The sequence below is a fragment of the Thamnophis sirtalis genome, unplaced genomic scaffold, assembly GCF_051295495.1.
Source record: "Thamnophis sirtalis isolate CommonGarterSnake01/CBP01778 unplaced genomic scaffold, rThaSir2_p1.2 scaffold_10, whole genome shotgun sequence".
In the NCBI taxonomy this organism is placed as follows: domain Eukaryota; kingdom Metazoa; phylum Chordata; class Lepidosauria; order Squamata; family Natricidae; genus Thamnophis; species Thamnophis sirtalis.
Window position 1 is genome coordinate 59975269 of NW_028261390.1, and position 18488 is coordinate 59993756.

Here is an 18488-nt window from a genome sequence, read left to right on the forward strand (position 1 = left end):
TAGTACTTGCTAAACAAAATAGGAACAGATTCTAGAGCAGTGCAAGGCCCATCAGGAAAGATCCCTTATTACAGTTCATGGGACAGTGTATTTCTTTTTTTAAAAAAGATTTTTATTAACAAACATGTAAAACACACACACACAATAATTAGATGTACACCACATTTATACAATACAATACAAACAGGAACTTCCTATTCTTTATAATAGCAATCATCAATCGATACCGCTCACCTTATATTATTTCCCCTTCTATTGTATTTCATTTGGATTTCACCATTCTTAACCCTCTTATTTTACTCATAACTATTATTGTTTGAGTTTTATTATATTACTTCATTGATTGTTGTTTCTTTCATCCACCTATACCATTTATCCCATATCTGGTAGAATTCTGATTCTTCTTTTTCCTGGATTTCTTTAGTTAGTTTGTCCATTTCGGCAGGGTCCATAACCTTTGTTATTATTTCATCTTCACTTGGAATTAATTTGTTTTTCCATTTCTGGGCAAAGCCATAATTATATGTAGTATTAAATACTGGATTTCTTTTTTGTATTTTGCAGACATAATTCCTAATGGGACAGTGTATTTCTATTGGCAAGTTTCATACAATTGAGATGACTTCTTGTATTTTCCCCCATCATTCATTGTTAGGAAGTTCCACCTGTAATGGAAGCTTGCTGAATTGATGGAGACTAATGTTACCCAATTTGGTTTCTTCCAGATGTCTTGGCCATGTTGGAGGGAAATTCTGGGTATTGCATTCCCAGCACATCTGGAGGACATCAAGTTGGGGAAATTTGGTGTAAGCTCTTCATATAATTTGGAATTCTGCAAATTCTTCCCAATCAGCGGATGAACCTACATATTTACAGCACACTCCATTTTACATAAGTTGCTTAAATATGTGAATTATGTATTTATTCAAAAGCTTATATTTTGATTATGCAAAAAAACAAACATTGTTTACACAAAAAATCAAATTAATATTAAGAATGAAAATATCTAAATCTCAAAATCATATGCAAGTATTTATTATTACTGTCAACAGTAAAATAATTAGGATGAATTAGAATAACTGAATCCAACCAATTGTTTGGAGTACTGCTGCACATTTTAAATATAAGCAGTATCAGCAGAGCAAATACATTAAAGCACCATATTAAAAGCCAGAAAAAAGCTTATAATTGAGCTTTTAAAACAATATAATATTTTGGAATGAAAAGTAAACACATCAGCTAGATTTGGGATATCTCTGTGCTAGCCAGACACTGAAAATTATTCGTTTATGCAAGATAAAACATTAATTTGGTGTTTGCTGGTTTTAAAATTTACAAGCTAAATTTTAATACTTGAGGGACAATTGGGAATTAATGTAATTTTCTCTAATTAAGATGACTTTGCTGGAGTCTATTGAAACTGATATGCTGTGCTTTAATGGGGGTCAGGGTTCAAGTGATAGAGTTTATTTGAGCAATTAGTATGTAGAAAGTGTACTTTTATAAATAAATTTTATGAAGAAACTTTAGTTGTTTACTAAGAATCCCAAATTAGATAGTTTTTTAAATGTATTGTTGTGTAGCTCAGCCCTTCTAACTAGTGTCATTCAAATGACTTCAACTATTGAAAGCAAGGCCAATTTAAAAACAGGTAGTTGTGCGTTAGGGCTGCATTTAAAGTATTCAAAATGAAATCTCTCACAAGTCTAATAATGTATAACTCTGTCATGTACGTTTAAGATAATGAATTTTTAAGAAAACCAAACTCTGCCCAATTGGGCAATTAATTGATTGACAATTAGAGAAATGAATTGAGTGTGACCCGACAAATGCACGCACGACAAAAGTGCAGTGACGAAACCGCGGCAACAAAAACCACGACATCATAAATGCTCCCACAACAGCGCGCCGACAAAACCGTGCCCACAAAAGCGCGATTTCAGTTAAGGTAAGGGTTACGTTCAGGGTTAGGTTTAGTGATTTCAGTTAAGGTAAGGGTTAGGTTTAGGGTTAGGTTTAGGGTTAGGGTTAGGGTTAGGGTTAGGGTTAGGGTTAGGGTTAGGGTTAGGGTTAGGGTTAGGTTTAGGGTTAGGTTTAGGGTTAGGTTTAGGGTTAGGTTTAGGGTTAGGTTTAGGGTTAGGTTTAGGTTATTACTTGTTTGTTGAAAGCACGCTTTTGTCAGCGCACTGTTGTCGGAGCGCTTCTGCGCTCATTTGTCGACACGATTTAGAACTCGTGGTTTTCTCGCCGCGGTTTTGTCGGTCACACTTTTGTCGAGCGTGCATTTGTCGGTGAACCGAATTGAGAATATATTGAAATATATTATTTCATTTTTTGGAAATCAAGAGAGAACCTATCACATTCACAATGATTCCACATTATGAATGTGATTGTGGAGGGAAATAAATGTTTTTTCCTCAATTCTAGAAAGCTTTATGTTACAGACTAGCATGGTGGGTGCTTCATCACTGGAGGATTTAAGGAGAAACTGGATAGCCACTTGTCTGAAATGATATAGGACAGGGGTGTCAAACTCAATTTCACTGAGGGCCGCATCAAGGTTGTGTTTGACCTTGTTGGGGGGGGCAGAGTGGGCATGCCTAGTTTGACATCACTGTTGTCGGGGACACCTGTGGTGGCCTGAGTGCTCTCCCGATCTTCATTTTTGGCTGTGACAGCATCCTGCAGCCCCCATGAAAATGGAGCTCGGGAGGGCCATGTGCCATTTTTCTGTCAAAGGCACCATGGGCCAGTCATTTACTGTTTACAGGGTGGCCCCATGGGCCATATCTAAGCACCCCTTGGGCCAGATATGGCCCCTGGGCCTTGAGTTTGACACCCCTGGTTTAGGGTTTCCTGCTTGAGCAACCTCCAAGGTTCCTTCCAACACTATTTTTCTGTATTCTGTAAACAGCGTTACAGCTTAAAACAAACAGTAAAAAAAAGTTGCATTTTTACTGAAATTTTATCTACCCAAAATGGGTTAATTGAATAGGCTTCCGTGATGTATGAGGTCCAGGCAGAAGAAGAACACCATGGCATTCAAAATCTAAGGGGCTGGTTTGGACAAAACCCAGCAGCTGTTGATAAAAATAGGATCGCCAACATGATCGCCAACATCCAATGATGGATATGGCACAAGAAAAAGAAGTGATGTAGGAAAGTAACTTGTTAGACATGAAGAGGGCGAATTTGTTTCATTCAGAATTCTTAGCACATAGAGCTGGACGTTAAGTCATTAGCTTTTTTAACGACCTCTTGGAAAAATTGCACCAGAGCTTTCTTTAACTTTTTTTCATTTTCTCTGGCCTTCACCTACAAAGGAAGATGCAAGGGAGAAATGCATACAGAAGTAAGGGTTAATGATAGAATTACCCATGATACTTCCTCATGTAATGTATAAGCAACCTAGGTCCATATTAGAATGAAAAGTTGCTTCAGGACATTCAAGGGATGATCTTCCTCCATATTTCCAAATCTAAATGATGATGCTAATAAGAAAAGAAACAGGTTTAGTTCACTGGCATTTTGAGCTGCTGATTGCCAATACATGAGGAAGGTATGGTTCACAGAAGTGCTAATTACACTTTGGTACCCTATTACATATCAGACGTGCTAAGTATTTGTTTACTGCAGTGACGTGCGGTGAGGTTTATGGCTGGTGAGGCAAAAAGAAAGAAAGCAGCTTTTGACCGCTGTCAAGAAAGAGGCTTTTGGCCTCTCCGGCGCTATGTCCGACATAGAGTCCCCAATGGATGACTCTGCTTAACTGTTTAAAAAAGCCTCTAAAAAAACGCCCTCTACAGGAGGAGGCAAGAGAACTACGTGCTTCATCTACATAAGACATTTTTCGGCTTTTAACCCTTGCTTAACTCTTCTCGAGTGATCATAAAGGTAGACTAAATGAGGCACGTGGTTCTCCTGCCTCCTCCTGTAGAGGGCACTTTTTAAGAGGCTTTTTTAAATAGTTAAGCAAATAGTTAAGTTATATGAGCCGAGGTGGTACAGTGGTTAAATGCAGCACTGCAGGCTACTTCAGCTGACTGCAGTTCAGCAGTTCGGCTGTTCAAATCTCACCGGCTCAGGGTTGACTCAGCCTTCCATCCTTCCGAGGTGGGTAAAATGAGGACCTGGATTGTTGGGGGCAATATGCTGACTCTGTAAACCGCTTAGAGAGGGCTGAAAGCCCTATGAAGTGGTATATATGTCTAACTACTTTTGCTATTGCTAAGCAGAGTTATCCACTGTGACTCTGACAGCAACTACCTCAGCCTTTTTCCTTTTAATTATTTTTTCTTTTCATGATGACAGTGGTGAGGCTCTGCCTCCCCTGCCTCTCCTGACTGCACATCACTGGTTTACTGCAAGATATTGAGATGCAATTAATTATCTAAGAAAATGTTCTATATTAGTGGTGGGATTAAAAAAAAACTAGTACCGTTTCTGTGGGCGTGGCTTGGTGGCGTGGTGTGGCTTGGGGAAAGGAAAGGATTCTGTAAAATCTCCATTCCCACCCCACTCCAGGGGAAGGATACTATAAAATCCGCATTTCATCCTCACTCCAGGAGAAGGTTACTGCAAATTCCCCCATTCCCTCCTGATCATCTGGGACTTGGGAGGCAGAGAATAGATGGGGGTGGGGCCAGTCAAAGGCGGTATTTTCCAGTTCTCCGAATTACTCAATATTTCCGCTACCAGTTCTCCAGAATTGGTCAGAACCTGCTGAATACCCTCTCTGTTCTCTATGGAAAATGAAGCAAGTACATAAGGAAGTAATTACAGGCGAAACAGAAATCTACTTTTTTCAAACTATTCTTATGCGTCTGCATCAACACTGTTATTTATTTCATAAAGAAGTATGCTATCCTGAAATTCCAATGTATATTACTGTAGGGGAAAAATAATTGGAGCCTGGGGCCATGTTGTTGCAATTAAATGCTTGGTAAATATGTTTAGAGGGGGAAGAATCAATCATGACTCCTGGCTTTCCATTGTTTGTTGGACAAAATAGCTCAAAACTCTTTGTTGTGATTGCCAAGTGGCAGTTCCAAATCTGACAGGTACTTCCTAGACATGGAATCAGCAGACGGTTTATGCTTTATCTGCGTGACAATCATTAAATTCCCCTCAATTGTCCTTTATACACCAGAAAACATGTGTTAAATCCAAATCTCAACCAACTAGGGATTTTTAAAAAATCAGTTTCAGGGGGGAGAGGTGGATAAAAAACTTACAAGAAATGTGGATCCCGGCTAGCAAAATTCATTCTTTAAGAAGTCTGCTGTCCCTCCGGGTAAATCTTTTTAGCTAGAGATTAGTGTTAAAATTGTATGCTTTAATCTGCTGTACTTCGCTTTATTCTCGGCTATTATCTACTTTGGTGTCTTTTTTAGCTATGCAAAAAATGACGTGCTTGCTCAGGGTAACCAACGTTTCCCCAATAATAAAATAAAAGCCACTTCACATTTTGCCTGGAATATTCTCCTATCATTTTTTTTCCTTGTGAGAAAATGTGTTGGGAATGTTTTAATGCACCCTGTAATTCTTTGTCTTTAACCCCTGAATGTTTTTCACATGACTAAATGAAGTTTAATTATTTTATTTGTGTTTGATCATATCCCCAAAGAGAAGGGATTTGTTTCAAAGGCAAAAAGATCTGAACTTATTTCTCCTATGCCTTCACTTCTCTGAATAAAATGGCCTTGATCACATATTATTTCTTTTTATTAGAAATTTTATCCAGTTGAAGGGGAATTCTTTCTTGGAGTATCTTTTTCTGTCAGTCATTTATTTTAAAACCCCTGCATTTCTCAGAGCTTATATTTAGCTTTAGATGAAATGGTATTATTTAGAGAAGATTCCTTTATTTATGACACCACTAGTTGATAACCCGATGTTGCCCGGATATTTATATATCCTAATCCATACATTTATCCTCAAAAATAATCCTGGACCAAATGTAATTTCTAATGTTGGATTTTCCCCCTTACCAGAGGAAGCTCCCTTGTGGAATACTGTGAAGCTGTTACCATGGCAACTCCACTGCACTGTACAGGAGAATCCATTTTACAGCAGTAGGGTAGAAACCATTTTAAGGCACAACAGGCTGTATCTTAACAGAACACACACCCCCAGGGGTGTTAGGAGTGTCTTACCCCCACAGTATTTGTTTCCAGAGAGTAAGTAATCTGTTACTTACTTCAAGTTTGGTTGAAATTGCTCAAGGTGTTCCAGAATTATGCTGGAACACACACACACACACACACACATACACGCACGCACGCACGCAGGCAGGCAGGCAGACAGACAGACAGACAGATAGATAGATAGTAGATATGAGACTTGTGATCAAAAAGGTCAGTCCGATTTGAACTGTTAGGCAGGTTATAGTATTGCAAGATTAACACAGCTGCCTTATTGGTGAGGATAGTAAATTACCTTGATTGAAATAATACAGCTTTTTAAAATGAATTGGTAGATCTTAATTATAACTATTATGATGGTGATTAGAACTTTGATAATTCACATTTTGAGGACTGAATTTATATTAATGTGATTGGAAAAGAAAACCTTTTAGCTGGAACCTATGGTATATGTGGGCGACAAGGAGAACAGCAGGGACTTAAAATGGGGAAAGTTAACATAGGTACCGTAATAGATCCCTGAACCTTGCAATGAGAAGATGTGGCTTAGAGACCTAACAATGAGGAAAGAAAGAAAAAACTGGGCTGTGAATGACTGTCACCACGGGGGAGGGGGGGGAGGGGAAGGGGGGATGTTTGTTTAAAACGGCATTTGTATCTGTATGTTTTACTTTATATTGTTATGTATGATTTGTCTTGCTTACGTCGTTGTATTTATGTCGCTGTATTTTTCTTCCCGTTTTTTAAAGGTAATAATGTCTAATAAAAATTATATTTAAAAAAAAAAAAGGAAAAGAAAACCTTGAGCAAACACAAGGTATTCAAGCAATATGATGGGAAAGGATGAATTAACTTGACAGCAAGAAAAAGAAGAAGGAAAAATGTTATGATATCGGGTGACAAGAGGAAGGAGGGAGCAAAATGAAAGGATAACTTATGGGAACACATGATGTGGAGGTCTGGGAGAGGAGAGAAACTCTTCTTTCTGCTTTTCATATCTCTGGCGGCACAATGTCAAACCACTAGCTATTTGAGTCCATTTATATTGATGCTGGCTGTTAGGAATGTAGTATAACAGTTGGGTTGGCAATATATAAACCATGACAGTAGTGCTGTACCTTTAAGTACTGCTGTAAATGTGATTGGTTGCTGTTTCCTCAAGCGGCCATAAGATGGAGCCAGAATGACTGTTAGCTCTCTCTGTTTGTTAGATGCCAAGCATCAGATACTGGTTGTAGATGTGTCGTGAATTACTGTGAGTTTTGCTACTGTTAGTGACTTTGTGTGCTGAACTGATTATATGATACTGGACTGTGTTTGATGGATCACCCCTTAACTGAGAACGTTGATGACTGACTGTCTTAACTGTGTATGAATTGGACTCTGCATACCTCTATTTCCACAGAAGTAAAATACTATCTGTTTTACAATACAGTGTCTCCATAGGCTGGTTTATGCGTTCTTCCACACCTCTCTCACTACGCTTCTCTGCACGCACTCGTTCTCCTAATGGGGAGCTTACCTAACACTGGTTATGGGCCCAGATTATACCAGACGTAGCTAAAAGAGAGTTGATACGCAATACCGTATACAGACAGCTATCTGGAGAAGATGGCACACGACCCATCAAGAAGTCTATTGCTGATAACCTGGTTGGATGGAACAAACTATGTTTCCTGGTCTATGAAGTGCAGCCTACTCCTGTGTAGTGAGGGATTATGGGATGCTGTACAGAATCCACCGGATGTAACCTCTTGGGATCCAGATGACGAGGATGATGCGAAGAAGATAGCAGATTTTCAACGATGCAATGAACAAGCTTTGTGTATAATTGGTCTAACACTGACTGACCAACAATTAGTACATATTCGTGGAGAAAATTCTGCTGCAAGATGTTGGGAGAATTTGAAGAGGATTTATGTGACACTGTAGGTGCACGTATACATATTACACGCAAACTGTTTACGGCACGTCTTCTGAAAGGTGGAGATATGTTAGCTCATTTAAACTTTATGAAAGGAGTTTTCCAGGAGCTACATGAAAAAGAACTGATTTTTTCAGAGCTACATCAAGTTTACATTATTCTTTCCTCATTGGATGAGAGTTATGATGATTTTGTATCTTCCCTTGAAGTCCTAACCCGAAATGAACTAACATTGGCTGACATAACTGCGCGACTGTTGGAAGACTCAAGAGTCAAGGATTCTTATATGGTTCTATGTTTTTGAAGTTTTGGGGTTTGTGCAATATGGGCTTTGTGTGTCTAAAAGGGTTTGGATGATTCCCTGTGAATGGAGCCAAACTTTCTATAGGCTCATTATCTCATTATCTCTACCTGGCAGGAATGTGGAATGAGCCTTTCTGGGAGTAATATTTTATTTTGGCGGGGGGGGGGGCGTTGGCTGCTTCCCACAGAGGGAAGGGAGAAAGAAAGGAAGGAAGGAAGGAAGGAAGAAAGAAAGAAAGAAAGAAAGAAAGAAAGAAAAACAAACAGCACAGCAATTTAGGGCTAGAAGGCTACTCAGGGGACATTTAGTCCAACCCCCTGCTGCAGCAGGAAACCTTACATTATTTTGGAAGGTTATTATCCATTATTCTGGATTATTTTGGTGCCTCTAACAGAAAATTGCCAGAAAGGAGAAGGAGTTTACTAGGACAAGGCTGCCATGCAGAGGAAGGCAGAGATAGTCTTTGGCTTATGATTACAATTGAGCCCAAAATTTTAATTGCTAAGCAAGAGCGTTGTTAAGTGAGCTTCACCACATTTTACCCAATCCATGGCATCTCCTGGTGAGTGACATCAAGTTGGCCAGGCCCACTGAGTCACATGACTGCTAAGCCACATCCACAAAATAGGCCACGCCCACAGAATAGGTAGTAAAAATTTTGAAACCTACCCCTAGTGCTGGGGCAGGACCTTGAACTTTCAACAGGGTGGGAAAAACCTGTAAGCTTTCAGATTTGGGTTTTCCCAGATGTGCCAACATGGCTTTTCTAATAAATTGAAGCTTTGAGGAATCTCTAGCCTCGGATTCTTATTTTATTGTGGATGCTATTTGGAACCCTGATAGTATCAAGTACTGTACCTGTACTGTAATGTATAGGCAACAGGAGTAGTATGGAGAAGATTAGACTCTTCACCAGGGGTGGGTTTCAACCGGTTCGCGGCGGTCCCTGCGAACCGGTTGGTCGGCGAACCCGGAAGTAAGTAACTTCCGGGAACGGCGAAGGGCCCACCCACCCGCTCGCGCTCCTTACCCGGTTTTGACGAGTTCTGCGCTTCCACGCATGCGCAGGACACATACAGCGCCTGCACGATCCTCCAGGAGCAGCTGGAGCCTCGCACAGACGCTAGTACGCATGTGTGCACCGTGCGCATGCACGAGGACGCTGCCGGCCCCGTTCCAACCGAACCGGTTGGAACGGGGCGAGAAACCCACCCCTGCTCTTCACCTACACAGAACTGCATCCATAATTGATATCAACAGAAGTTCTATTTATTATGATGAAGCCTCTTTCAGTCTAAATCGGAATTTAATTATATAAAGTGAGAAATGTCAATTTTCTAAACTAATTTCAAGGATGACTCTCTCTCTCTCCTTTTCCTTTATCTTGGCAACCAGTTCTAAGTTTGCTTCTTACTGGACTTTCTCTCCTGTCCAACATCTGCTACATACCTTGGTTTCTTATAGCTGCGGGTTCAATAAATGCTTTTATCCTTGAACACCAAGCTCAACAGATTTAAAGAGGTCCGCAGAGATTTGGTGAAGGTTTTGTGTGCACATGCATCAGTTTTTCCATTTGGGAGATGATATCATGCTCTCGGCTATTTTCCCTGCTAAAATAAACTGGGCAGATGTAACAAAAATGAAAATTAAGCAACAAGAACAAAGGTGTTACCACAAATTTCCTGTTAGATGAGGAAGATTATTGGCATTTGGGTCCATTTTTTTGTTGTTGTTCTGGATATGTCTGAATACGTTGCCAGAAACAGAAAAGAACTGATCTCTTTAGGTCTTAGTTCAGGCAACATTCTAAACTCCAACTAACAAAGCAGAGTTCCGTTGTTCACACACTATGATATATTATGTCAAAAGAAATAAATGAGATGAAAATTTAATTGGAAGGCCTGATTCTTAAAGTTTGTTAAAATGAAGTGCTTTACTCATACAGAAGAGGTCCTTAACATCTTTTTAGTCAAATTGAAAAGTAATATCCATGGCTGCACACCTTCTTCAAAACGTTATGCATGTGTGTTGACAAAGAATTGTTAAGCAGCTGGGAATTACATCAAACATGTAATTTTGCTAACTGTTTTGTCTCTAGAGCAGGGGTCGGCAACCTTAAACACTCAAAGAACCACAAAGGTCCTAACTGGAAGCCCCCTGTTCAATTCTGGAGCCGACTGGAAGTCCTGGTTCCCCCATCATAGAGTCTCCTCCTAGTGTGGCATCCTTTTTCCTCTATGTGTCCTAACCGAAAGCCCTGTCAATTGTGGAGTCGCCCAGCGACAGGGAGCCACAGCAGAGGGATGAAAGAGCTGCAGGTTGCTGACCCGCATATCATTAAATGTTGTACAAAGTAACTATATGTATTCTTAACAGATCTTAACAGATTTACAGGGTTGGAAGGGACCTTGTAGGTCAACTAGTCCAACTTCCCACCCAAGCAGGAGACCCTACACTATTTCTGACAGATGGCATTCCAGTCTCTTCTTGAAAGCTCCCAGTGATGAAGCTCCCACAACGTCTGAAGGCAACTTCTGTTCCATTGGTTGATTGCTCTCACTGTCAGAAAATTTCTCCTTATTTCTAGGTTGAATATCTCCTTGATCAGTTTCCATCCATTATTCCTTGTGTGGCCTTCAGGTGCCTTGGAAAATAACTTGACCCCTTTCTCTCTGTGGCAGCCCCACAAATGTTGGAAGACTGCTATCATGTCTCCCCTGCTCCTTCTCTTCACTAGACTAGCCATGCCCAGTTCTTGCAACATATATCATCATATGTTTTAGCCTCCAGTCCCCTAATAATATTGGTTGCTCTTCATTTTCCCATTTGGATGGGGGAAAACAGGCAAAGGCCAATGTTAAGGAGAGCTTATTCCTTAGCAAAGATTTTGCAATCAAATGCTCTGATATTAGTAATGGGAACAGATGTTTCTGAAATATTGCAAAACAGTTAGACATTTATTTGTATCTTCTAAATAGGTAGTAAGCTCTGCCTTGACTCAGAAAGCATTTAGAAAAAGGATCAAAAGCAAAAGGACACCTTTCCCTTCTTTAATAAATCCATTGATATATGAGGGTTAAAGTATAGTTTTCAAGATTTTATAAACTAACCTCTTCTTCCATGCAATAAATATGAATAATGAGATTGTAAGTGAATCTTGCTTCCTTGATTATGAGTTGCTTTTAGGGGCTGGACAGAGTTACAGAAGAACACCAGTATTAGTAGAAGAAGAGGTTTAACAGCTAGTAAATACCAAGAATCCATCTCTCAGAAAAGCAGCTGAAAGTTAGGTAGGCTTTACTTTATACAACTTCTGTTGGGGCGGTTGTATATATATGCTGTGTGTTTACAACAGAATTAACGTGAGTTTCACTGAGAACAAATGTGAATAATGCCCTATATACCGTACAAGGTTTCTATGATGGAATCCAAAGTCTTTTATTCAAATATACTGCTACAATTCTCATTATGTTACAGAAGATCCCTGCATTCCAAATTTTAAACCACAAAAAGCATCAGATTAAGGGTGGCTCCGGTGGTTTTGGAACTTGACCAACAACTTTTATCTCATTAATAGATTCAAAGGAAAGGTACCATTTTTGTTGAAATATTTTCTCTCTCTTAATGATTAAGGCAGTAATGGAATCTCAGCGAAGCACCTCAAAAAAACTCTGAACCTGCTGGCAGTCAAGTCAAATTTGTGCCCTTAGTATTGGGTTAAGCAGACTTGGCACACACCCAGTTCCTGCCTTCTTTCCTCTAAAAAGTCCTCAACAACCTTGATAGCCTTTTCACTGATTTACTGTATTATTTACTAGCTGACATTTTCTTGGCTTTAAGTGAAAATTTGACGTACAAATCCCACATGTCAAATGATATTGTAAAACAAGCATCCGAGTGTCGGCACATAGACCAATAGTCTGGGGTCTAAAGAACAGAGTAAGGCATACCTTGATAGAATCTTTCATCTGCCTTCAGCCATCTGCAAATAATCTGATAACTAATTTTAAAGGCATCAGAATGGTTCAGTCTATAGGCTTACTAAAGTAGATAAGGATTTTATACTGCAAATTATTTATTTTGGAAAGTAAAAATAAATCATGTCCAATATTTTGATGGGTTAATTTTAAACTATGACTTAATTGCAAATCATGACTACTGTGTGACCAAAGTAGAAACACTCCTATTTCACAATTTTGAAAACTTGTGCAGCTATTCCATTTGTTTTTTTCTATTTCACTGTTCCTTTTTATTAAACTATTGACATGGATTTATACTTACATTTTGGTGTATGACTGCACTTTGTAGTGAAGGTTGCTGCTGCTATTATCTTAAAATATTTATGGTCTAGACTCTAGATAAAGAACATTACTGATTTTTAACAGGAAAAACATTCGAAGAAAGCCGATGAAGCATGAGAAACATAGAGACTTTCCACACAAAGGCAAAAGTATCTTCTTCCTGTATCTTATGTCCTTTCTTTACTTTCTTTTTTTGCTTTCTTTACATTTATCTCCTCCCCTCTGACGCAATATTAGGAATGAAATTGAACCATAAGCCTCCTTGTTTCTAGATAATTTAGCTTTAATTTGCTTTGTCCTGGGCATCTGTCCTACAGATTGTGACTTAAACAATTTTAGTTTGATTATCCGTCAATGCAGATAGTTTCATGTCTATACATTTGAGGAAGTATCCATTCTAGTCCAAGTTCCACCCACATCTAACAAATGTGCTATTGAAAGCTCAGCACAAACCCAGGCAAAGACTTCTGTGCACATTCAGAAATCTTAAATTCTAGTCCAGGTTGTTTACAATCAATATTAACAATCAGTGTCACAATCAATAGGATTCCTTACATCATCCAATGTAGATAAGAGCATTATTTCTACTTCATAAGCCTTTATTGGTAGCTTAAAAAAAACACTCTCTTTTCTGAACCAGGGGCCTTGAGTTTAACACCCCTGATCTATACTGTTTAACGTACCACATATAAAATAAAGATACTGAAATGAAAACAAAATTAAACAAGTTGCATTAAATTACCACCCACAAAACATTTGGAAAATTATACCTGATATTCATTACATTTGTGAACAATTAAATAGCAATAGCAATAGCAGTAGACTTATATACCGCTTCATAGGGCTTTCAGCCCTCTCTAAGCGGTTTACAGAGAGTCAGCATATTGCCCCCAACAATCTGGGTCCTCATTTTACCCACCTCGGAAGGATGGAAGGCTGAGTCAACCCTGAGACGGTGAGATTTGAACCGCTGAACTGCTGATCTAGCAGTAGCCTGCAGTGCTGCATTTAACCACTGCGCCACCTTGGCTCTAAAAAACATTTAAAGGCAGAAAATAAGTATAGGTAAGTTATGTTAGCATAGTTGTATAGCTTTTACTCCCAGGAAGAGTTTCTTGGCCTCTGTCTTTCATTATTTTTGCCTTGAAAGTCTAACTGGATCTTATCCATCATCTCAACACCTGTTTTAACAATATCAGTATCATTGAGATTCAGGGACTTAAAGGTGTTTATAAACTGCTTCAATGCACAGAAACTCAGATAATTTTTTTTTAAATGTTCACTTATATTTTTGGAAAAAGTTATTTAGTAGAGTAAGTTGGATGGTATTGTTTAAGAGTTGAAACAAATTTATTTCCTTAAGTTCCATTCAGAATTCTCCTTAATGAAAGTAGATATTTAATGTTCACCACCAAATGTTCAGCAAATATCGGCCATCTGCATTTGACAGCTGATTATACTTGATTTCAGTAGTTAATGTACAATGGCATTTTGAAATTGACAAACAAGAGATTTAGACTGCAGATCTACATCTGTGCAACTAGAGAGAGAATTCACTCTCTGAAACTTCCAGTCTTAAATGTATCAACCTTCTCCCTGTAACCCCAAAGCCTCTGAAGCTGTTTTGCTGTAATGCTCAAGTTTTATATTAAAAGGGGATAAATCAAAATTCATAGATATACTGGATCTAATATTCTCATAGTCCCTGAAGCACAGTGTGAACCCAACAAAGCAATTTACTAGGGCTGCCTTTCGCATGGCTGAAATCCTCAAAAATTTTCTTCCATTGACAGGCAGATACCTTTGCTTGGCATGTTTGTGGCACATGACTTATTGGGACTTTCCCCCCTTTGCTCAACTGGGCTTGGGTGTGGCCAGCGTGTGATGCTTCCGGCCCATTGGCCGGGAGTTTGACAGCCCTACTGTACTCACATTAGAAAACACTTGGTTGTGATTGATATAATACTGTATCTGATGCACCATATAGTGGCTGATACACTTAAGGGTTGCTATTTATCAGACCCTTCAATCCACTTTGGCTTGCAGCTCTTCTTAATCTTTGAGTACAATCCACGTGAACTTCATCAGCATAAGAGCCGAGGTGGCGCAGTGGTTAGGGTGCAGTACTGCAGGCCACTTCAGCTGACTGTTATTTGCAGCTCAGCGGTTCTAATCTCACCGGCTCAAGGTTGACTCAGCCTTCCATCCGAGGTGGGTGAAATGAGGACCCAGACTTTGGGGGCGATATGCTGACTCTGTAAACCGCTTAGAGAAGGCTGAAGCCCTATGAAGCGGTATATAAGTCTAACTGCTATTGCTATTGCTATAAAGTAGTTAAAATGAAAACATTGGGTTAATCAGTATGTGCTAATTGTTTCCTTTCATTCAACACCTCAAGCAATGTAAGGACTCCCTCCTCCCATTTATACTACTGCTATCCTGTGAATTAGGTTGTGCTGAGAAAGAAGGACTTCCTTGGCTGAGACTGGACTTGAACTGAGTGCCCTGTAGGCAATCCAAGACATAAACTATGACATGTACGGGCTTTTGGTTATTTAATTAGACCAATTCCCAGCCTTGGAGCTTCTTTTTCATTTCTGTTAAGCTTTGTTTTGCTTTGAGTCCGGGACAACTTTGGAAACATAAGCTAACAACAACAACAACAACAGGTTTCCTTGACACTAAATTTCTCATGCCTTTAGTCCATTGGGAGTATACTGAGAATTCTGGTTGAAACATGCAGTCTTTTTAGATCTTCTCTAGTTTTCCTTTTTTAGAAATTAACCTTGGAATCTCTCTCTCTCTCTCTCCCACTCTGCTAAAAAGTGTCATGTCTCTGCTAAATGAAAAGAAATCACAAAATTCGTCTACGCATCCTTGCCCAGCTGTTCCATGTCCCCAGTCATGTCATGTTATCCCTTGTTTTTAACAAAAAAAAAAACACCCCTCTTTCTTCATCCACTCCCTTCTTGCAATGGCTGAATAGAAAGTTAATAAGCCCAAAGGTGAAGATTCTTTCTAATAAAAACAAATTACACAGAATTGCTAGCAAGCTAAAAAAGTTCACCTTGTTTTAATTTTCCAGTGTGCCAGAGAAATGTAAAGGAACTTGCCTTGCTCACAAGAGTGTAAATCAGATTAGTCCACAAAGCTCTGTTACAGAGGTATCCAAGACATTGGCCAGATAGTCTATACATCTATTGTTTCTCCTGTCACCAAATGTATACTATTATGTAGTATAACTTTTATTGTGTCTAGACAGGGCTAATGTTCTTCCATCAGTACTAGAAGTTTTTTTTGCCTGGTTCTGTTTGATATAAACATTTATCAGGAAATGTGGGATTTTTACATCCTCTGCCCTTATACAAGACAAGAAAAGACCAATGCAGAGAAATTTGGATTTGGATGAAATCGAAAGTTGCACCCACATTTTTGAATTAAACTTGCAAAATTGAATAGCAGTAGTTAAGTTTGTTACCTGTAATTATTTTAATTTCATGCTGAAGTACAAGTGCTGTTGTTTCTTCTTTAAAAGAAATCTAGATATAAGAAATACTGCATGATATTAAATTTGGCTAAAGTCGCCACACTATTTTCTCTTTTGCTATTTCATCCCTAGGTCTTCATGTGAAGATGATATGATATGCTCCATTGTTGAGAGATAATACATTGGTTATTTCTTATATACCAATTTCAAAACCTTAATGCAGTACAAGGATAAATGCAAGGCCAATACAAAAGAATAGCATGGCCCATGGTACTGAAAATTGTTCCAGATCACATCCCACTACCTCGTTCCTGTGTCCAAAGTCTATTTCTGAACATAAACAACACGAAGATTACCCAAATCTGGTTTCAAAATAGCTTAAGTTTGGCTTTCATCCAAGGCTACCACAATTCAAGAAGCCACACTTCTTTGTCACCCTGATCTCAGTTTGTAATGGTGTGTAGGAATGATCTTTGAAGGAGGAAGAGCCTCACCCTGGACAACAGTTTCATAAAGAAAATTGGAGGCTGAAGGAAGAGGGGTAGTGAAAGTGTTTCAGAAGGGATCTGCCCTAGTTTTTAGGAAAGGAAGAGTAAAAGTGGAAAGTTCAGACTTGCTTGATGTCTATGGAGATTCACAGACATCCAGGTCATGTTCTTTCAAGCAACAACTGAACTTTCTGATTTTTCTTTGAATATGTTTCACTTCTCATCCAAGAAGTTTCTTCAGCTTCTTCATACTTCAATGTTGTGGCCCAGCAGGAGCCGTTGGAGCTGCCGATGGACTCTGATAGTGAGGGACCCTATGAGTCGGCTCTGGAAGATGTGGAGGATCCTGGGCAGGGTTCAGACTCCAAGCAGGGACCAGAGAGGCTAGTTGGCCACCAGGAGGCACCTGAGGCATCAAGATCAAAGGGAGTTTGTCCCTGATGCCAGGCAACGTAGGGCGGAGAAACGGAGGCAGCAGTTACGGAGACAGACTCATAAGAGATAATCAAGCCCAGGTGGTTGTGGCTTGGCTCCTCCCAAGGGAGTATATAAGAAGAGACTTTGGGAGGAGACCTTTTGCAGGACACAACCGTTCATACCAAGCTGGAGAAGCTCTTGTGTGTATTATATCTCTTATCTGTGGGGGTCTGGGTTGCTGCAAACATCTTGCCTGTGAGTAATTACTGTGAATAAAGTGTGGCTAACAGTAAGCTTGTGTCAGCATTAGTCACTGGATGGAGGGGGGTCAGAACATTCAATAGCTGAAGAACCTTCTTGGATGAGAAGTGAAATGTCTTCAAAGAAAAACCAGAAAGCCCAGTTGCCTCTTAAAAAAGGACCTTTGGTTCAGACTTGCTTAATTCTGTTGATGTAACCTTACAATAAAGATAGTACTTCTGGGTGTACTTCTTGTCTAGACTAACTTGCAAGGCCTTAGTAAGCATTTTTTTTTAAATCCCAACTTTGTCCATGTATATTTTATAAACTGGGGAACTCTGAAAGCATGTGATGGTTTTCAAGATGAACAGCATTTGTAAAAAAGAGAGCAGAGTAAGTGAATATTTAGGAACAGCATTTCTGAAAGTCATGCTTTAAAATAATATGCTTGTTCATAAAAGTGAGGAGACTATATGTAATCTACTGACAAGCAATCCAGGGCCAACTAATATATAAACGTTCGCCACAGTTTCTTTTCTTTTAAACAATGAACAGATCATTAAATGGAAATTGCTTAAAAGCAATACTTAACTTAAAATATTTGTTGCTAAAATAAATGTTTTGCTCTTTGCGCCAAATCTTATTTCAACAGGACAAGGCATTTGTCCTTAGCATCCTTCAGAAATATAATATAGTTAAAGCTCAACAGAACAGAATAATAGAGGTGGAAGGAACCTTGGAGGTCTTCCAGTCCAACCCCCTCATCAAGCAGGAGACAATATACCATTTCTTAGAAGTGACTGCCTAGTCTCTTTTAAAAATCCTCCAGTATTGGAGCATCCACAACTTCTGAAGGCAAGGCATTCCATTGGTTAATTGTTCTCACTCTTAGGCAGTTTCTCCTTAGTTCTAGGTACTTTTCCCCTGGTTTAGTTTCCAATCATTGTTTCTTGTCGTGCCTTCTGGTGGTTTGAAAAGTAGGTTGCCTCCCTCTCCTTTGTGGCAGCCCTCAAATATTGGAACACTGCTACTGTGTTGCCCCTAGTCCTTGTTTTCCTAGAGTAAACATACCCAATTCCTGCAACTGCCCTTCGTATGTGTTAGCCTCCAGCCCTTTAATCATCTTAATTGATGTTCTCTGCACTCTTTCCAGAATCTCAACATCTTTTTTATATAGCGGTGCC